Raw genomic sequence first — 23,031 nt, 5'->3', positions numbered from 1 at the left:
GTTAAAATCTTTTGTCAATAAACGGCCAAACGTGCCAAATAAACCGCTTTCTTAACTGGTGAAAGTTAAGGGTGTTTTGAAACGCGGACGTCACTCTACCAAAATCAAGATAGCAACCCGGAAAGTGGTGGAAAATGTCTCTGGAAATACATAAATGAGAGCAAATAATTTTTTTAACACCCGGCTACTTTTAGGAAGTTTGTCAAATGCGATATAGATAAGTGTGGTGATCTTCTCCATCATCTTCTCCCGACGTTTATTCATGCATGTGCTTTCATATAACAGGTCTCAGTATTTTCATTTAGTGGGGTAATGAGCCAAAAGTTTTGAGGGGCCAGATTTAGGCGTGTCGGGCAAAATTTGTTTAAAAAAACCCCTCCCCATTCTAAAAATTGTGATAGATTTTGACATAATTTTCAGAAGATAAATCACATTTTATTCTTCTCTCTATCCTCTTTTTTCCCCTTTGGTCTTGATTTTTTTTTTTAGGGAGCGCTCCTATGCCCCAATCCATGCGCCACTGTTTTCATTCCTTGTCGACATGGGTGTCGATCACGGGGGGATATATTCCCCCAATATTTCACGTGGGGGGGGGGGGGTGGCCTGTATTATCATCCCCAATAATTTAGGGTAGAAAAATTATAATAATGATGATGAAAAAATGTAAAGTTTGATCATGATGATTATAGTATGCCATCAATCAGTTTGTTTCCCTCACAATTTGTGTATATTGTTATTAAATAAAAACATTCTTTTTCAGGACTATTAAACAGATGGGTGGAGGTTCAAGATGAAAAAGAATGAAATGTTTATGTATATGATATTTTTTAACACATGGCATAAAAGGACCCCAACGAAAAACAACTTTTGTTGATAGGGTGTTCCATCCCACCAGTGGCGAATAAATTAATTTTGATAAATCAATTAATTCAAAAGGGTGGAAAAATAAACAGGAGTAAAAGGGTGGCAAGATAAATCGTCTAAGCGGTAAGCCCGATGGTGCACGAGAAGCCATACAGTTTGAAATTTGTGCTAGTCTTAATTGGTCCGAATCTGCATTTTATCATCGCGCATTAAGAAAAAAGATACTGCCAGTCGGGTTGTATACACAAAGGCGTTGATCCTCAATAATTCTGCATGTGCCACTAAAAAATTAAATAAGATTGTAATGTTACACTGAAATCAGAAAGCGAGATTGAGATACCAACTCGATTTTGATTCATAAAATTGTGCTCAAAATGTCTGCTTTTCAGATTGGAATATAAAAATTTTCAGCTCGCGCTTCGCGCTCGCATCATTTCTGTACCAAAAACCCATACTTTTCCTGATGAAATAAGTGAATAGAATGTCCCGTTTTCAGTTCTAAACCTCAAAAGAACTCCTGCTTCGATTTGTAATAATCTTTTGTTGGATATATATCTTCTTCTTTATTAAAAGCGTCCAATAATCTGTCATTTTTTTCCAGATCGAAATATCAAAATGTTCAGCTCGCGCTTTGCGCTCGCATTAATTGTTCTTCTAGACAAACATCTTAATCATTGGTACCAAAAATGCATAGAATATCAAGCTTTCAGGTCAGAATATAAAGAAATTTCAGCTCGTTCTCTAGTCAGATACATGTATCTATCCTCCTCATGAGTTACTACAAACAAACCTAAACAGGTACATTTTTCCTGTTTTCATGTCATACTAAAAAATTTCAGCTCGCGCTTCGCGCTCGCATTGTTGGTGAGGGGGAGATATGTGTCTCTTTCTCATGAGTCATATATATATTTATATATATATAGGCCTATATGTGTGTGGGTGAGTTTGTTCGTTTTGTGTGATAGAGCGCCTTTGGAACGTTGATTCATGATTTTGCCCCCCCCCCCCATCTGAAAAATGGATCGACGCCCCTGTGTATACATCATGCTCAATAAACAGATCACTATGTACAATTGTACATGGTCCAGACAATTTTTGTCATTTTTTTTCTTTCGCATGAGTTTAGAATAGGCTTACTTGTAACACAAATTAAATTTTCAAAAAAATTATAAAAGTAAAGTACACTACAACAATGAAGGAATTTCCAAGAACACCATGCATATCACCCACTCCCAAATGTCCTAACTTGTGATTTTAGTGGGGGTAATGTTGAAAGATCCCCATCCACAAGAAAATTTGTGTCAATCATCCCCCCAACCAAGAATACCGATCGACACCCATGCTTGTCGATTTCCTCTTTTTGCTCCCCTTTCTTGGCTTTTCAACCCTTTGTCCCTCTCTCTCCCTAAAAGTTAAAGATTTTTTTTTTAGATAATGTGTGCAGCTCCAGTCCTTATTAGGCCTAACAATTTCGAGGATCGTTTTGGGTAGACACAAGCGCCGTGGGCATGGGCGGAAATCTTTCCCCAAAGGTAGGGGGACCAAGGGCAGATCCAGTATTTTCCAAGGGTGGGTGGGGGCGAAATGTTGATGGACGGAATGGCATTAGACTAAATAAAGGAAGACCATGTGGTGAGTGGACGAGTTGGCAGTGGACGAATTGGCAATTTACTCTCAAAGGGGCCCCAACGGCACGAACCATCTTTTTATTTCCATCATAAAAGACCACAAATAGTAGGGGGATATTTGATATTGTGCCCCCCTGTCCCCCTGGGATTTCCGCCCATGACCGTGGGTCCCCGTGGGCTTATCATGCCTTCATGAAAAAAAGATGACGAATTAAAAAAAAATTTCGTACAAAATTGATGACAATAATAGAAGACAAATTCTGAATCATGCAGGGGCCCAAACCCACGCGATAAAAACACAAACATGCTCATCTTTGTTACTCCTCTCTGATTGCAGTCCGTCTTTTTTTATATCTGTCTTGATTCAAATTTTATGCCGTATACTACTAGTTGGCCATAGCTAAACAACAGTAATGTATAAAACGCCATGCAATTAGACTCATTTCATTTACAAATTCGAATTCAATTCGGTTTTATTACAAAATACTCATCAAAAAGTCCGGAGAATAATAATGTGAGTTCAATATCGAATACACTGTATATAAAAACAACAACAATGAATCAACAAAATACAATTTTATCATCCATTATTTTGTCCAATTACACAGAAAAAAAATCATATTTTTGTAATACATAAACATTGTAACATTAAACCACTACTTGGACCCAGCACGCATGCTCACACGTGACACGAGGGCTACACCCCCATACACCCCATCACATCCCACGGATGTGTAAAGTCAGAAAAAAATGAGAGGGCTGAACATTGGTATGGATAAAAATGTCAAAATATCTCGCGAGCAAGCGAAAATTTTGACGTCTTCAAAATAAAAATGCAATGTTGTGATTGATTTCGTCCATCACCAAAGGGTTTTTGACATAACATTCCTCCCCCCCCCTTATCGTGGTGCTTGGTAGTTTTGATGGGCCAGTTCCCCAGGGCAGGTGCCCATCCTTTTTTATGAGACAGACTGTGCATGGTGTCAAGGTGATTTCACTTTTCGTCCATCGAATTTTTAGACAACCGGTAGCTGGCGCTCTTTCAATAAATATCATGGACTACTTGGCATCATCACTAAATGTTCAAGCATTTTCATCACCATGTATTATCCAAAGTCCTGTAACTGTGAATCGTAGTTATGTTATAATAAAAATGTTTCATTGAAAAAATACTGAATTGTAATTTTCAGATGAGCCAATGTGGATAATCGAACACCTGCATCGCGAATAACGCTTCATGTGCATAGGCCTTAACTCTTAAAAAATATTAATGGTAAAAATAACCGTGCGTTTGTGAAATGTGTCCGAATTACTATAATGGTCAACATCTACCCATTCTTGTTCAAAATCTACCAGAATCATGGTTGATATTTACCATTTTGCATCGGTCGACACATATTCCCTAACAGCTTGGTTACTTTGACTAATATTCTAAAGAGTGCATCGAAATCAATGGATCTGACATCCCAAATGTTTTATCAAATTATGCTGAAGTTTATACATATTGAGAAATGATAATCTCCCAGTCCCAGACGACAAAGGGGCTCGTACCACAAAGGTTGGTGATCAATCATACGCTTGATTTTCACGATTGATTGTATATACATTGTATAGTCGATGGAATCAATCGTAGAAAAATGTTCTACGATCATTGCAAAGCTCTGTGATACGGAATTACGGACCCCTGATCGTAAGGGTTTTTTCCCTCACTGCTATGAATTTTCTATGAAATGATTAGAATGGATATGAAGCAACAAGTTTATACACATTGTTTTACATTAAAGAATGCAGAATTAATACGAAAGAGTGAGAATCATCAGAAATATGCATGTACATGATATCTATAGACCTACTACTGTATGTGAATGCTGTCACATCTCAAAACTCATTTATCAAATTTGATAGCTTAAACAAAATGTTAGTTTAACAATCTATTCTAGTTTAAGACGCTCCATCCTTTACTGATTTGCAATGTATTACTGGCTTCCAAATAAAGGTAATGCTCATCAGTAATGACTAAAAATATGACACAGCGCAGGCTCTGCGTGAATCCTAAATTTCTATTTTTTTTCCATGATAGCGATCTCACGAAATGCTTGGCAGGATATCAGTCGCTTTCCATCATTGAATTAATTCATCTTTTGGAGAGGTCTTGATTTCTTAATCCCCAGTCACATATAGACACGGATCCTCACGGATCAACACGGCAATGCCGGCATGATCCGGGGAGGTCCGGGATAGTTTTGCCCCGGATGACTGTAAACACGGCATCAACACGGCAGCTTCACACGGATCTACACGGACCATGCCGGCATAGCACGTCGTCAACACGGACCAACACGTCAGCGACACGGACCAACCCGTCAGCTACACGGACCAACACGTCAGCAACACGGACCAACACGTCAGCAACACGGACCAACACTTCAGCTACACGGACCAACACGTCAGCTACACGGACCAACACGTCAGCTACACGGACCAACACGTCAGCTACACGGACCAACACGTCAGCTACACGGACCAACACGTCAGCTACACGGACCAACACGTCAGCAACACGGACCAACACGTCAGCTACAAGGACCAACATGTCAGCTACACGGACCAACACGTCAGCTCAAGGACCAACACGGCAGCTATATTGACCAGTACGGCAAATGAAAATCTGTTCATAACAATGAGCTGATATTTATCTAATTATCAATTTATTTATCTATTTGTTAATTTTTCTCATCCTTGTCGCAAAATTATCTTGTGTTTAAAAATATATCAAAACTTCCTTAACCAGTAAAAACGCAGTTTTTTTTATACAACACAGTTTACTGTTTTAACAGTATAGTTGTTAAATGTTAAGTACTTTAAATCTTGAACGACAAATGTAATTTCGATTTGATTTGATATCACTTCATTGAAATCACAATAAAGGAAAGATATTTACAAAGTCTATACAAAACATAATAACAATTAAGATAGGCCCAGGTTATGACGCATATTACTGTCGATGTAGGGCAGTAGTATAAAACTTAATGTACAAATTCGATGTAACAGGTACATAACATATACATATAAAATATTTTTTTTAATGAAATGTGAAATTATAATAACAGACAAAGTAGTGGGTAAATATTAGGGAAAAAAAGAGAAAAAAAATATTCATACATGCACTAAGTTTTCAAATATTAGGTTGGGGCCAATCTCCAAAGCGTAAGAAAATAGCCTGAATCATTTAATCATCCACTTGAATAAATTAAGCATGTGTGTGTCAACTGTTTAACAACTACTGAAAAAATCATAAAGTAAATAGCGCTGTAATGATTTTGATGGGGAAAAAAGAACACGGACTGCCAAGGATACTCCAGGCAGCCACACGGACCTACACGGCAGCTACACGGACCTACACGGCAGCTACACGGACCTACACGGCAGCCACACGGACCTACACGGACCATCCCGGATGGCTTTGCCAACCCGGCAGTCCACGGATGACGCCGGATGTTTTTGACAGTCAAAAACTGCCGTGTTGGCCTGCCGGACGTTCAAGGACCAACACGGACCACCCCGGACCTCCAAGGATGCCCAAGGCGCCAACACGGATCTCTCCCCGGACCACCCGGATCAGATCCGGGATGGTCCGGGGTGGTCCGGGCTCTATATGTGACTGGGGCTTTACTCGTTATGGCTTGAAAATGATTATTTCCTATAGAGGAAGCTGCATGGTGTGTGAGAGAGAGAGAGAGAGAGAGAGAGAGGGTGGGGGAGGGGGGGGGGGGTACACGAGATTACGATCTTGGAATTTAACATGTAAATTATATAGTTGTTATTAAGACTTTTTGTTATATACCGAGGTTGTACCGAGGTTTTTAGCTGACTGCTAAGAAAGCACGAATGCCTGTGAGCAAGCAACCAGGGGACCAACGGCTTAAGGTCCTCTCCAAGGGACCTTGTAATGAGGATAAATGCCTTACCAAAGGGCACTAGCGCACCGTGGAATTGGATCGCCCCGGTCACCGGAATCTGACATCCCCGCTCTACCAATTACTGAATTATCGCGCCTCAGGTCACTTGTCCATGTTTTTTTGTTTTTTTTTAATAGAATTTTAGAAAGGTCACCACTATATGTCATCGTCATCATCATCATCATCATTCATGCATACAGCTTTTCATTGGATCTCAATTTTCCAACCATGGCTCTCTAGCACCGGGCCATCATCATACACCACCACCACCACCCACAATTAAAACATGTACGACCCCCACCACCATGACCCACCCCAGCAACCACCACCACCACCGAATCATGCGCACCGCGTTCACTAGCCCCAATACGACGACACTACAAACACAACTATGCTAATCATATGCTATCTTATACAACCACCACCACCACTGCCGCCACCACCACCACCGCTGCCTCCACCACTGCCACAACCACCACCATCACGGCACCACCACCAAATGGCACCATGCACCACCAAGGCACCACCGCCACCAATACGATGACACTACAAACACAATTATGCTAATCATATTCTATCTTGCACCACCTATAGTTTCACCCTCTCTCCTTCCACATGACGAATTAACGACCACACCCCGGCCACACCCATCACCTTCACCCCTCCACCATGGCTCTCCCCCCATCCCTTAATTGACAGGAAAAAAAAATCATCAAGAAAGCGGCACGCATAGTAGCATTTTACTAATGATAATAAAAATCGTTGAAAAATCTTTGCAGGCAAAACCCCCATGTTCTTGACTCCTTATTCATTCTATTCTGTGTTTGTTTAAAAAAAAAAAAAAATTGCATTTTCTGATCCAGCTCGCGTATTTTTACATATGATGCGTGTGTGTACGTAGCTGTGCATGCAAGCGCAGCGCCAACAGTAACCTATCTCCGCAGTGCTTATCCTAACCTATCTCCGATTTGAATACTTTGCCTTGAACACAAACCCACTCCCGGAGTCTACTCGAAAGATTCACGTTTAATGGTAAGATGATGTTCTTATAAGCATGTGTTATATCTGTCAATGGTATTCTAGAAACCAATGATTGTCCTGAATATCTGTTGAAATGGCTGTGTTTTACGTGTGAATATTTGTGAGAATGAAAGCACTGGCCGTCACTGGCCTTTTGCGCCTTGCGGATTGCCACGAGCTCCCACCCCTCTCGGCCTGGCTTCGTCGTTTGCTATGCAGACACCACAACCTTTCAGCTCGGCGGCCCTACTACAATACAATCGCGTACTGTTCATGTGCATGGCCATGGCATGGGACATATTGGTGATCGATTCTAAATCTAATGACTGTACACTTGCTAGCAATTCATTGCTGACAAGAACAGATGCATACATTTTCCCATATACAGATTATTACAGATATAACTTAGGGCCCAAGTCAAGACAAAGTGCCATATCCGAGGCCGAGCTGTGTTTGTCTCCAGGACGTTCATGTACATGTTCATGTACCTCGAGCGAAGTTCGTGCAGGCTCCACTGACTCCATTTCACTACCGCTACACTACGCTCCACCTACCCGAACTTCGAGACCGTGAACTCGATCCGATATTCCGAGTGACAAAGGTGGGATTTTATGGGGGAAAATATAAAATTCATGCACCATCACAATCTTTAAAAACAATGAAACTGATATTCTTACTTTACACTAAGTTTCACTTCTTTTCCATGCTGCTATCACAAGTTCAGTCTCAAAATTGGTGATTTAGAGCCAACATGAAGTTCGTCACACATATAAATAATTTGCTGCCGATTTCAAAACATCGCATGCGGATGCGATATGCGCGAGGTACCAGGTCTGGTCCGTGCTCGGACCATTGCACACGCGATGTTTTGAAATTTTGAATTATACAATGAAATATTGTATAATTCAAACAATAAAAAACAAAAGAAATAGTGAGTGAGGGACATCATGGACTGTCTCATTTGCATGTAGTCGAGTTGTGCATATCACTGTTTTGTGAAAATTACATTGTAAGCGAAACTTCAAAATGTTATAACTTTCTTATTTTACATCTGATTTCGATGAAATTTTCAGCGTTCTATAACTTCTATGCTAGTTTGATTTTTCTCTGTTTATTCAAATCTACTTTTTTCTTGGGTGCACCGTGCACTTGACCTTTAATAATGAAGTGTGGATCTGTGTTTTAAAATATTTTGCTATCATTTTTTTTATATTCCACTTTAATACCAGGACCAAGATGCAAAACAGTACATGTACGCTCTTTATATAGGATCTTATGAACCTGTTTTCACATGAACAATTTATGAATACGTACATTAATAAAGATTAATTATAATGTAGGGAGTTGCTTGTCCTTTAAATTTATACAGGTTAAACTGAAAACCCTATTTTTATTAAAAGAATATATCTAGTTTTCAGCCAGTGAATTGCAACTGCTTGCCCCTCGCAAACTGCCATACATGACTGTTTGTACCTGTACAATAATAATTTTTACTTTGATTGTTGGCATGAACAGAAAGACAATTTCTGTGGTATGACAATGACAATTCTTGAATTTGGTGCATTGTCAGGTATGCGTAAATATAGTACCAAAGGTTTCCAATCCTACCACATTTATCCTTGAATTAATACATGTAGATTACACGTACATGTACATGTAGGTGCAATTTTATTGTCTGTTGTAGCGTGTACAAAGGCTTTCACACTACATGTACTTAAAAATGTGTACCAAATTTCTGCATTCCTAGAAATGTTGAGCAATGTTTGTGAATACACTGTTCAAAAGATAAATTTTCAATTTATGTCATTATGTTATTTCAAACTGTACATGAACATGTACAAGTATGTACCAGGGGCCATCTTACATTTGTTCACAGCCCTTTTGTATTACTACAGGTGTCACTTGTAGAAATCCTTTGTTCATTTATGGTTAGAAGGTTAAGTCTATTGTGTCTTCTATGGATAACTGGTTGTATTGGTTCTATTTCACACAATAGATGCTGGTTTAAGCTGTGTAAACAAATGTTTTTAATGGGTGAAATGTTACAGACTGTAATTTGTTTGGGTCTATTGTTTCCTGGTGTACCTATTGTACTGTATAGTAGTCTGCGTGTTCAGACTCTAATTGGTACTACTCCAATCTCGATCAAGTGGGTGTTGTACTGTTGTTGATGAGACAGGTCAAGTAAAAGTTCCAACTTTTGTTTGATATCATTTTGATAAACTGAGAGCTCTCCGTGCTCACAAGCCACAGTTACAATATAGCTCGTTTTCAATAATCATCTGTATAAAATTCAGACCATTTTGACTAACCTGGGGTTTGCGCATTACGATCCAAAATACTATGTACTGTACATGTGCATTATATGCAGAGTGAACCCGTAGTACCTAGTACTTACCAATACATTACCAGACAAAAAGGAATTTTAACAATGTTCACTTCAGGGAGACTCTCTTATCTCATATATTTTTATATCGCTTAAATAATTTATTCATCTCTGCAAATTTCAAAATAAGACCCCTGACTTTGCTTGTTTTAAACCTTTCCTAATCTAATGAGTAATAAAGAAATTGAATACAACATGGCTAAAAAGAAAGGTAAACTTTCTATAGATTCATTTTCATAAATAGAGGTTTGATTTTTTAACATTCTCTTTATGTACTGCAAATATGTTCATATAAAACGACAGTGTACATGTATCTATGGTCCTAATTTGCTTGATTTTCTTGTAATTTTATGTTATGTTGTTTGATATTCTTAACAAAAACTTGATTAAAAAATTAAACAAAACAACAATGCAAGCCAATAGTTTATAGTTTCTCTATATGTCAATTCTTTTTTGACATGATAATTTTATGTTGCAGTATGTGGATGCGAATGGCAGGTACATTTACTTTAAGGTGGAAATTTTTGTGCTAGTGAAATTTTACAGCTAATTTGCTGCAAAATCTAGGATTTGCTTAAAAATTACACATGTACACCTCCCTGAAAATGCGAATGATAGGTATGTGTATGTAGACCCACTTCTCCAATATAAGTGTATTTTTATTAAACTTCATAAGAAATTGGAAAATGTTTATCATAGAGAGGTTTTTCTTAGAATGTTTTTTTATTTCTTTAATGCAGCTACACTGTAATAAGAGCTTACACTGTAAATCTCCTTCCTTCATTAAATTAAAAGAAATTGAAGATTTCACTCGAAAGAAACTTGAGAAAAGTTACCATTCGGATCTGCTGAAAGAATGATTTTACTTCACATTGCACAGTAGGCAGTAATGTCAGTACAGCAGGCATACGTGTGACTTGTGAGCACTACTACATGTCCATTTGTAGGTGTAACGTGTGAGTTCTACTTCATCTTTTATAGTTCTTCTTGTACATGGAGATACCTGCATGTACACTGTATACTGAAGTATACTGTAGGCCTAATTGCACAAGAGTCCCACTGCAGGCAAACGATTAAGTACATGTATGCATTATTTCATACACGCATCACATTTTCACAGGTTAGAAATATTGATTCTATATAGAGGATGTAATCAATACAGTGACCAGAGACCATCTGCTCCCAACTCTGGTATAGAAAGCTCTACTACCAGCTCAATGAGCTAATCCAATCCCCATTCACTAATGGTCTAAACAGATTTATACATGTACAATGTATGTTGTCAAAATCTATTTCTTGGTTGTGCTAAATACAGATGAAGAACTGTATTGTTCTAACTATAGGCCTACAATGTATATATTGTTTAAGCATTCATTCTGTGATGCATGTAAAAGATAATGTATGCCTACATGTACACCAGTGTTCTAATAGTACAAATGTAGACCCACTTTTAGTGGTGGTTGCGATTTCATGGCATTACAATTTTTTTAAGGCTGAGTTTTAATAGTGGTTTGTTAAAGTTAAAGCCAAAAGTGAAGGAACATGTAATATAACAATTTAACAAAATAACAATCTGAAATTAAAAAATATTTATCAAAAATAAATGAGAAATAAGGCAAGATTATAGATGGATAATCTCATGAGTAGTGGTGTACATGTATGCACACAACCACCACCATTAAATGTGTAGGCTTATGTAGGTCTATTGTATTTTCCTCTTTAAATGCATAGCAAAATTCTACATGGAGGCCCTGCATGCATAACATGTACATGTAGCGCAGATCGGGGTTAGTTGGAACGTGGGGTACGTTGAAACATTTTAATTTTCTTTAACGACTGTAAAATAAATTTATGCAATACTGCCCTCAATTTATTGCTATTATAGTGTTGTATTCTCAATAGCAATAAATTGAGGGCAGTATTGCATAAATCTATTTCACAGGCGTTAAAGAAAATTACAATAGGTGGTTTCAGACTGCCTCGAAGTTCGTCAGTTCCAGGTATTCTCTGATCGCGAAATTGACCCCGATCAGAAAATACCAGGTATTTTGGTACAATGTGAAAGCAAACTACGCGTTATTTCCCGGAAGGAAAATACCTGCTAAATAGTAGTACTTGGCGAAATTACGAGAACTTTCGCGGGGATTTTTCCAAGGTCGCAGGTATTTTGGCGATGTGAAAGCAAATTACAGGAACTTTTAGCCCAGCGTGCCGCTGGCTGCGGCGCCGTGGGTGGCTGCTGGGCTAGTGATTTCGAATCTCGCGCCTTGCCTGCTTATCAGACCATACTATGTGCATGCTCGTAACTTCAGGAACTTATCCCGAAGGGTATGTTTCGGGGCGGTGTGAATGCAGGAATAATTAATGGGTATTTTTTAGCCAAAAACAGTTCCTGTAATTTAACGGGGTTTCTTGTGATCGAGGCGGTTTGAAACCACCTAATGTTCCAACTAACCCCGATCTCCCTTAGAGAGTAGATCTATCTTGAATTTAATAGTTTGAGTGTGTGCTACTGTACACTGTACAAGCATAAATTCCACGACATGTACCTCTTTCTATGTACCGGTACATGTAGTCCGTCATCTTTTCATGGATGATGAATGAAATTACAGTAAGATGAATTATCATGACTGGTAATATGTGGGAGTATATTTTGTTATTGTTCAGGCTAGACGGAATGTGTTTATTCACTTTTTGAATGATGATTTCAATTGTGTGGTTCTTCGGAGGTGCTTCATTGTGTGACTAATAAATTGTGAGCATCTGACATTCATTGTGTTTTATGCGTGAATGAGTTCTTTGTAAAGGAAAAATAATTTCATACACATAACATGACTGTATACATGTACCGTAAGTAACGGTGTATTAACCGCACCCGTGTATTAACCGCACCCCCAACTTTGGACTAAAAAAAAAAAAATCTCACATTTACATGCATATTTGAGGTACGAAGAAACAAAATCTAAGCTTTTAAGATTTCAAAGTATCCAAAGAGATTACTGGTATGCAGAAATATGCTGTTCTTGATCAATTCATCTACAAAAGTTAGAAAGAAAGAACGGTTCCGACAATATTGGCAACTTACACACTCGCTCACCTCACAGTCACAGTGTACACACACAGCACTGCCGTTACATTGCAAACTACGATATAGTCAAGGCTCCACATTAACTTTTTTTGGTGGTGGCCCGTTCGGGCCACCAAAACCTTCAAATAATTTTTTTTGGTGGCCCATTAGTAAAGTTTGGTGGCCCGAAAAATATAAAGAAAAACATTAATTAAAAATGAATAAAACAAACTGAAATATTCTGCAGTCACTACCACGTACCACTATTCTTTGTACATCTTGTATGTAAATCGTGCTTGCTGTTATTTTACTTTGCTTATTTTGTGGTAATATATAAATTGTTAGAACTATCATTGTGAATATGAAATGATTGAAAGAGAATAAAAGAATTGTATTGCTCCCAGGATGTGTGGACTTTTAATCTCCGTATAGACACACACTCATAATGGTAAAGTAAATAAATAGTGCATAAAGCAAACTCAGATTGATTTACAAAACAATGATTTTTCCTTCCTTTTTGATCGTAAAACCTAGATTATGCAGGCCCCAAATCCAGTTTATTTTCTCTTTTCCAGCATATTATAGCAGGAGAAAATCACAGAAAATATGCTGCAGAATTAGAACAATGTATAAAAGGGGGAAATAAACAAAAATAATTTTTAGAATAGTATATTGAAAAAAAAAATTTGTAAAAATGAATAAGTGAAATATACAAATAAAAAATGAAGTAAGAAAAAACAAACAGAAAAAAAAATTGAGAAAAAAAAACAAAAGAAAATGTAAGAAAAATGAATAAGACAAAATTATCAGAAAAAATGGGGGAAATTATTATTATTCAGTAGAAACATGTTCTTTAATCAGGCATATTCAATGGGAAGGGGTATAAATTGTTTTATCACTAAAAAAAAATGACAGAAAAAAATAAGAAAACGGCAAGTTATCTGGAAAAAACAGTGAGAAAATTCCTTCCCTATATTTGACAAAATGATGGAAAAATTCACATTTCATATCAATAAAATGCCTTCCCAAAGTATTTACTTCCTTAAGAGTGGTTTAAGAAGTCATTTATAAACAAGAAAGAAAGAAGCTGTCTATTCAAGACAGCTTCGAAAATAAACCAAATATCAACATACATACAAATGCACATGTGGGACTGTGATGTACTCACCTATGTGTATTAATGCATTTGGAAATCGGTCTTTTTGAGTCAAAAGAGAGGTCATAATTCCTCCTTTTAATGCTTGCAAATTATCAGGTTTCAGTAATATGGACTGTAGAAGGGCATTTCATTGGTGTAAAATGTGACTTTGACGTAGATTTTCAAAGTTCTGGGGAAGATTTCTTAGCAGTAACATTTCGCATCGCAGCTCCCTGAGTCTGAATAGTCTGCTAGCGCACAGCCAGCTGCACTGGTTTCACGCATGCAAAGCTCAGCCAGACATAGGCCTACATACTGTCATGACTGTGCAATCTTTGTGTGTGTGTATTTGTGTGTAGATTAACAAAAAAGGCGCATGACGAATTGACTTGCAATTTGAACTGTAGAAAGTTGATAAATGCATGCAAAATCGGGAGAAAAATTGCGCTACTTTGAAAATTATTGGTTGCCCGATTCGGGCCACCAAAACTTAACATTTTTTCAATAATGGTTGCCCGAGATGAATTTTTGGTGGCCCCGGGCCACCGGGCCACCGCTAATGTCGAGCCTTGATATAGTACATGTACCAGTCATGCCAGTACATCTTAACAAATTATGATCTGTGTCTTTCCCAGCGTAGGAGGAAGAAACATTCACATTTCTTGCATCACAATCTCACAATCACTTTCAGAAATTTGATGTCTTAGCATGAATTTTGGATACGGGATTATAGGAAGGTTCAAGAAACAAAGAAATTGGCATTTTTTCCAGTTGTTTTTTACGGCTTCGTGCCGTCTCTCTCGTGCGTGGTTTACATGGTATCTTATGAAAAGCAAACAGGAAGGAAAAAAACAAGCTGGCGCGAAACGGGACTCGACTTTGAATAGCGCCGCACTGTAACCACATTACAACGCAATCTCTAAGCTCACTCAACTCTCGCTCAGCGGTGACAAAATATTACCGAGTATGCTTGGCGTCTCTTTTAAATTAGCCAGGGAACTTCACTACTTTGAATCGAGAATAAAGTCAACATCAGTGTCATGAAGGTGGGTGCGTTTGTTATGGACAACATTTAATTAATATTGCAATAATCGCTTCCCATTACCCGCGGCTCATAGTGCTCATAGTGCTCATACCCCTCTAAGCGACATTGCCTGGGCAGCTACGCCCGGCCACTCGATGTGTTGTAAACTGGCAGACATCATACATGTACGGGAGGGGTTATGGCGGGCTGGCTCAGACCCATCACCGTGTATAAACCGCACCCCCGACTTTTGCTTCTACCCTGCCGAGAAAAAGGTGTGGTTAATATTAATACACCGTTACTTATGGTACTTTGTTTTCTTAAAGGGATGGTCTGGGCTGAAAATATTTATATCTGAATAAATACACACAGTAAAATTCACAAAGCAAAATGCTGAAAATTTCATCAAAATCGAATAACAAATAATGAAGTTACTGTTATTGAATTTTAAAGTTTATCAATATTTTGTGAAAACAGTTATATGCACATCATCATGAATATTCATTAGGTGGGCTGATGATGTCATCCCCACTTTCCTTTTTCTTATGTTATTAGAGACTGTGATTTTCCGTTTAAAAAAAATGCCTTTTCCGTTTTCAGAAAATCTTAAATCCTGTTTCAGCATGTCAGAAAATGACAATCCTGTTTACCCATTGAATAGCAATATCACAACACTCACGCTGGTCAAAATTTGTATCTGCCACTGTACCAACAACGCAGTAGAATCCGTTCTAATGGGATCTACATGTACATGTATGCGGGTACACAAAATATTTTGACGAACATTTAACATCAATAGCTCCTCACCTTTCACATTATTAGCATTATTTTACGTTTAAATGAAATTTTATTGATAATTTTTGGACATAGTTTTCAGCAGTCAACGATTTTCGCCTATCCGCCATTTTGGATTTCAAGACTGTGATATCGTGCTGTTACATATTCGAATGTAGAGGGCAGCAACTCACAACCGTGTTGTTGAAATCAGACGATGTGTGCGTGAATGTTTTCGATAAGCTCAACTCCGCCTGGCCCCACGCCCGTCCAAGGCAGGGAACATTGGCGCGAGGAGGGTACAATCGAGTGTGTGATGAAGTCTAATCCAGTCAAGATGTGTAAATTGTCATGATTGTAGCGAAGTAAGATCATGTTTTCTGGGAATTTGTGGCCATTTAATATTCATATTTTTTAGTAATTTCTGTTGCTGTTCTGTGTATTTTGAAGAAAAATATGTTTTCCATGATTTTCCATTTGAAATTCCACTTTCCGTTTCAAAAGGCCCTTTCCGGGAATTCCGTCGGTTTTCCGTGATCGTGGAAAATCACTGTCCCTATATTACATGAAATCATAATTGTTTCATTTTTTCATACATGTACAATGTATATTAAAATGATGTGATGAAATATTAAAGTTGCAGCAATAAATAACTAATGCACTTTATCAGTTGTCAATCCGATTGTTTTAGTTCTTGGTACAAAATTTTCAAATAAACCTAATTTCATTTAATAAAATACAAAAGAACAAGTGGGGATATGACATCATCAGCCCACCTAATGAATATTCATGAATAAATGCCTAGAACTCATTCACCAGAATAATTCAAATCTTAAAAATTCAATAACATTGTTATTTGTTATCTGATTTTTTAAATCAAATTTTCAGCATTTTGCTTTGTGAATTTTGCTCTATTTATACAGTGCATCCCAGAAAAAACGAAACCGAGATTTAGCGATCATTTATCATTACTTAATCATACATAAAATAGACAAATGACCTACCAATTTAAAGCTTAGAATCTCCTCTTTCATCTGATATTACTTAGATTATTTTTCATTCACGCATGAGTGAGCAAATACAATTTGAAGAAAGGATATCAAAAACTCATTTTTCGGGGGGTATCTGGGTTTCAAAAAGAAAACCACATTTTTGACAAGTTCAATATCTCCTCTTTAATTTGATACCTAAATTACAGAAAACGGTCATGAAATAACAAAGTTCTGGTCATTTGAAATAAGGCTTGAATTTCAATAATTTCATAAAATGAAGAGGTTCTCCAGGCTGGCTTTCAAACTCACTCGACACTCTGTTTTGTTGACGATCAGCCATGCATTAAATCTTTTGTTCACCATGCGAAAGCTTCTGTGGGAAACCGGTGAAAACACGTTTATCTCATGAAATTATGGAAATACAAGCCTTATTTCAAATGGCAAGAACTTTTTTTATTTCTTGACCATTTTCTGTAATTTAGGTACCAAATTAAAGAGCGGATATTGAACTTTTCAGAAATGTGATTTTCTTTTTGAAACCCAGATACCCCCCGCCAAATGAGTTTTTGGTATCCTTTCTTCAAATTGTTTTTGCTCACTCATGCGTGAATAAGAAATAATCTAAGTAATATTAGATGAAAGAGGAGATTCTGAGCTTTAAATTGGTAGGTCATTTGTCTATTTTATGTATGATTAAGTTATGATAAATGATCGCTAAATCTCGGTTTCGTTTATTCTGGGACGCACTGTTTATATAAATATCTCCAGCCTCGACCATCCCTTTAAGATTAATTTTTGTTTTGATAGTCAATTAGAGTTTCATAGGATAGGCTCCAACATCACATGTACTGTATGTGCATTGTGCAAGGAGTTTTTCCTCTTGTTTATCACATGTATATGTTATTAATTTGTGAGAACCAATTATAACAAAAAACTTAATGGGCTAAAATAACAAGTACCTTGCCTTTATACTCATACTGGTTGATCCATTAATTATATTGAAATGTAGAAGCAACTATTAGGAAGCATTCTTGCAGGTGCTCGGAATTTGGCAGAAATTTCTCGAGAATGTGCCAAGCATGCCTTTGAAGTAATTTCTATGCCAGTAATTACAGGAGACATGTATTATATTATACTCTGCCGGACTATCCTGAATCCATAATCTTGGTGTATACATGTACATTCACATGAAAATGTTTAAAACATTTATTAGGGAATAATATTGCTTATTTAATTAGCATTTTTTGTCATTCACTGTAAGAGAAAAAATCTTGACTGCCACGCTTTTGTCACATGCAAAAATTGTTATCAAACCCGTACTATCAGTGGGATTTAATGGTAAGAATGGGATAACACCTCTCTTTTTTCTGAAAGCATTTTTGCGAAGTGGGCTAACCCCACAGTTTGGCCCTGCGAAATAGCAGTTACATGTAGCCGAGCAGTGTCAAGTATGAAAGTCTGGGGACACGAGTCAGCTCAGCTATTAAGGAAGGTGCTAGGGCAACGGAGCCAGTGCTGTTGCCCAATCAGAGATAAGCTCCCATGAATGGCTACCACTAGTCAGGAATTACTGAATATTGTGTGAGAAAAGGAAGTATTTTTTTCAGCTTGGGTAAAGTCAGAAAATTTGACCTGTGAGATAAGGAAAAAATTACATGTAGTAGATGTACTGTATGTACAGGGGGGTCTTTGTAGTTTGTTTTTGAAGATTCAGAGTTTCTTGGGGTGACAGTTTCTTTAATGAGATTGTTCCAATGGATGATCGTTTCGGGGAAGGAGTTCGCTAATAAATTGTGTTGTTGATATGAAGGCTGACTTGACCTTGAATTGTTCATCGTGAGAGCGTCTCAATTGTGTTTCCTTCTTTGAGGCATATTTTGTAGATCTACAGTGTACATGTACATGGAGGTGGAGTACTTCTGCATGTATCTTCTTTAAAAGAAGCTAATGAGGCGAAGATTTCTTCTTCTGTCCTCTAAAAAGGAGTTTCAGCCCAGTGTCTCCAACATATCTGTAACTCTGGATTCTCTACTGTAGTTCTTCATCACAAGTTGGGCAGCCCGCCTTTGTACCATTTCCAACGATTTGTGTGAAAAGCGTAAAATACATGTACATGTAGTTCTGTACTGTTCTGTTTAAAATCTGCTACACAAAGAATTTTTGTGTTAATTGGCCTAGAATCTGGAGATAAGCACCCTCTGGATGATAGAGAACCTGCACAAGTAAAAGTGGCTCAGCAGGTGTGATTATCAGGTGTTTGGCAACTCTAATTGACATGTCCTGTTAAGACCTTTAATCAACAGGATTAAGGCAGGATTCGAAATATTACCTGTCTACAGTTGTGTTCATACAATGTTCAAAGTATGTTTTGATTGAACAAAGGACCGTTCTTCAAATGGACTGGGCCCGTGATTGAACTACTGGTACCAAATGGAATGGAACTTTTTGGAATTTATTGGTTATTGTGAAAACCTGTTGAATTATATATATAATACATGCCATAAAACTACCCTACATGTACAAGTACATGTACTTAGTACCACTCCTAGTTCTATTATAAACTGATGTCCATTCGATAAATCTACTTATGATACAATCATGATGAGCCTACATCCTTGTAGTCCTTGCATGTAAATGTAGTAGGCCTTGAGGCCGACATCTAACATGTAGCCTACATGTACTGTACATTTATCAGGCAACACCAAACTTATGAAATTGAATCGAGAGATGACTTTCGAGCTGTATAGTTTACTTCCCAAAATGTTGGCCACTATTTCTACATGTATGATGCATGCATATTGGCCAATGGAAATACAATATTACATGTAGCTTCCAGTTCAGGCAGCACTGGAGGGTGTGTTGAGGAGCAGCTCTGAAAGAAGAATAGGGGAAAAAATGCCTGAGGGTGTATGACTATAGGCTAAATGTCAAAGAAATCCTACATGTATTTAACAAATGTGACCTTGGTGGTATGGATGTATTTAGTTTTCTTAATGTTTGGAAAGCTGTGTGAGTCACAACTGCATAACTGTGCATGGCGCTGCCTGTATACCTGAAGAATTATTCTGTGGTTTGGAATGTTCCCTTTTCTATAGAGAACTACCGGTACATGTATGAAGGATAACCAGAGTGGTGTTTCATACATGTAAAGCTGTCAGAAGTTGCGCACAACTTCACACACGACTGGTGACACTTTCTTATGCTCTTGGTGAGATTTTTAATGATTTGAAATCTGATCTTTTTGGATTAAAATTGCGGTTGTTAACAATCTGCAGAATGGAGAGATATTATGTCATTGTCAAGATCGGAATACAATAGAAGAAAGGTCACTCCCATTACGGTAAAACGGAAAAATCTTCATGTATTGGATCTAGCAAAAGATGTGGTCACCACTCACCTGTTGTGCAGACATAATTGCTTTAAAGTACACAACCGAAGAATCAAAAGTATTTTATAATGACTTTTTGTGGTCATCATTGTAAAGGGGAAGTATTACTAATCAGATAGGCTAGGCCTATATAACTTCACTTTTTAAAATAGTGATTAGAGTTTGCAGAAATCAGCTCTCAAAAATGACTTATTTTCATGGCATATTTCTGCCTTCGTCCGTCCTCTGGTGAGCTCCAGCTGAGTGACGTCACACCAAGAGCAGTGAGCAGCTGAGCTGACAGCAGCCCATTGAAGACGATCTTTCCAATCAGCCTTTTTTGCTCTTAGAATTGTTTATTCCTCTCAAGATTGGTCTTATTACATAGATAAAAGTTTGAATTTTTATGAACAGTAAAAATGAAATGCACATTTAACATATTTTTGGATACCGATATTTAGCTTAGAAAAAATTATTTGTTTTCAAGAAATATACGTGAAAAAACAAAGCATATTTTCACTTAGAAATCATGCTTGCACCACATTGATATTATTATCAATATAAAGCATAGACATTCGTCTTCACGACTGAATAAAAATTATGAAATTTAATTACGTAGCAAGTTCAGGAACCACAAAAAAACACGGCAATATCCATCGCGAAATGATTGGAATTGCAGTTGGAACAGCAGCGAACGCACTTTGTTTATACAAGGCTCCACATTAACTTTTTTTGGTGGTGGCCTGTTCGGGCCACCAAAACCTTCAAATAATTTTTTTTGGTGGCCCATTAGTAAAGTTTGGTGGCCCGAAAAATATAAAGAAAAACATTAATTAAAAATGAATAAAATAAACTGAAATATTCTGCAGTCACTACCACGTACCACCAGGGTTGGCGGATTTAAATCACATTGATTTAAATCGTGATTTAAATCGCGATTTAAATCACCATGATTTTTTTTAAAAAATCATTGATTTAAATCACTTCCATTGAAACATGTACAAATCATGGACAAAGTATTTGTTCAATGCAGTTTTAATTCTTCAAGTCAACTGAAAAAGTTTGAATTAACTTTATATCAATAAAAGATCAACAAAGTCTTCATATCTACTTAAAACAAATTAAAATCAAATTAATAAAATCAGGTAATTCCTTAAAAACTACAGATGTATGTTGTCAATACATGTAGGTACTCATTTTTTGTAAATTATGTCGAGTTTTTCTTCTGAAATTTTACATTCTTTGTCAGTTATTATTAGTCAATTTCTTTCTTAACGTAAAGTTTTCACATAATCCAAAGACTTTTCAGAGAGCAGTTTGTAAAAAAAAATATAAAATATATAAAAGTCGATGAGAAAAGGTTTGTTGGCAGTTTTCCAGTTTTGATCCTTCGCCTACACATAACTACTTCTGTCATGTAAAATAAAAAATGATACCTGCATGTAATCAACATATTTAACATGCCTCTTATTTCGTATTGTTACATTTATCATACATTTGATGTTTTGAATAACATAATTATAAAAATCACATTAACATAATGTAGTACAGTCATAATTTGACTGTTGAGAAAAGCTTTCTCTTATAAACCTTTTAAGTCACTGCAGCCCATTTTATGTTCAGTGCTACAAATAATGGAAGTTTTGTATCTGCATGTAATAATGGAAAGAGCTCTATAACAACAATTTGCAAAACTCAGAATAAACATTTAACACTGTATTTTAACGTTAAGATGCAGGTACTTCAGTTACAATCATTGGCAGTTGTAAGCTGTGTCTCATTTAAAATAAAATACTTCTTTTTGTAATACATATGTTGTAATTTAAGCAGTTTTGCAGTTTTTATCCTCTAAGTTAAAAGTAAGTAGATTTTTTCATACTTCATGGATCAAACAGATTTTTTTGTAGAGAATATGGGAATAAAAATTGTAGATTAATGTAAAAAAATCACAGTAACAGAATGTAGTATAGTCACCCTTTGACTAAGCTATCTCCTATATTGTTCTCCAAAACTGAGAGTTTTGCATCTATATCTGTAGCAAGAGAAGAGCTTTTTATCAAAAAGATCCTTAACATATACAGTTGTAGTCTCTCTTTGACTATTGGTCATTTTCAAACAAAAGTGGACATGGGGGTGAAAATTAAAACTTGCTAGAAATCATTAGGCATCAATGTTTTTTGAAACTAGACATGTAAAGTATATTTTTCCATTTCATTTACATAAAAGTATTAATTATGTCTTGAGATACAGTGAATTTTATGCAAGGGAAATTAAATGTTACAAAATGTTGATTTTTGCATTAAAATTCACATATTGCCTATCACAATATAAAATTTGTATTAGAAGCACATTTGTTGGCAAGATACAAGCTGTGTATTGTATCTAACTCCTAAATAGCAAAAAAAAATTCTTTGAGGTGTTTTTCTGAAAAAAATTGGGTTTCGAAGTTTTCAAAACTGGTTGTCGTGTCACTCACGTTTTAAATGCAAAAAGTTTTCTAGAGCTGTGTATTCTGAAAATTAATTTATCCCAGTACTGGAGCAAATACAGTTTATCTGTACCTTATTGTATATAAAGTAACTTGGTCCAATGTGTTAAGGTAAAGCTAAAATTAACTGTTAAAGTTGTGTCGTGTCACTCACAATGTCGTGTCACTCACGAAATGTCGTGTCACTCACGGTATTATATTGTGTATAAAAAAGGACATCCAGTAATTTTTGAAGCGTTTTACCAGGGATACAGTCAAAATGTTGTTCCTGACATCATGTAGGCCTATTTTAGGCCAATAATTTCCTCCATCTTCCTAATTTTA

At 36.8% G+C, this 23,031-nt stretch overlaps 1 protein-coding gene across 3 annotated transcripts in view; it reads left to right on the top strand.

Moving 5' to 3' along the window:
- The first annotated feature begins 7,390 nt into the window (after nt 1-7,390).
- LOC121424800 (prominin-1-A-like) overlaps nt 7,391-23,031 on the top strand; it is a 108,662-nt gene continuing 93,021 nt past the window's right edge. For 2 of the 3 annotated variants that reach the window (XM_041620583.1, XM_041620581.1), the window contains exon 1: nt 7,391-7,483. The gene's annotated coding sequence lies outside the window, so the exon portion shown is untranslated. The remainder of the gene's footprint in view (nt 7,484-23,031) is intronic. The other variant, XM_041620584.1, reaches the window with a different exon arrangement.

This window comes from Lytechinus variegatus, chromosome 12 (genome assembly GCF_018143015.1).
Source record: "Lytechinus variegatus isolate NC3 chromosome 12, Lvar_3.0, whole genome shotgun sequence".
Taxonomy (NCBI): Eukaryota; Metazoa; Echinodermata; class Echinoidea; order Temnopleuroida; family Toxopneustidae; genus Lytechinus; species Lytechinus variegatus.
This window is presented reverse-complemented; position numbering and strand designations above follow the sequence as displayed.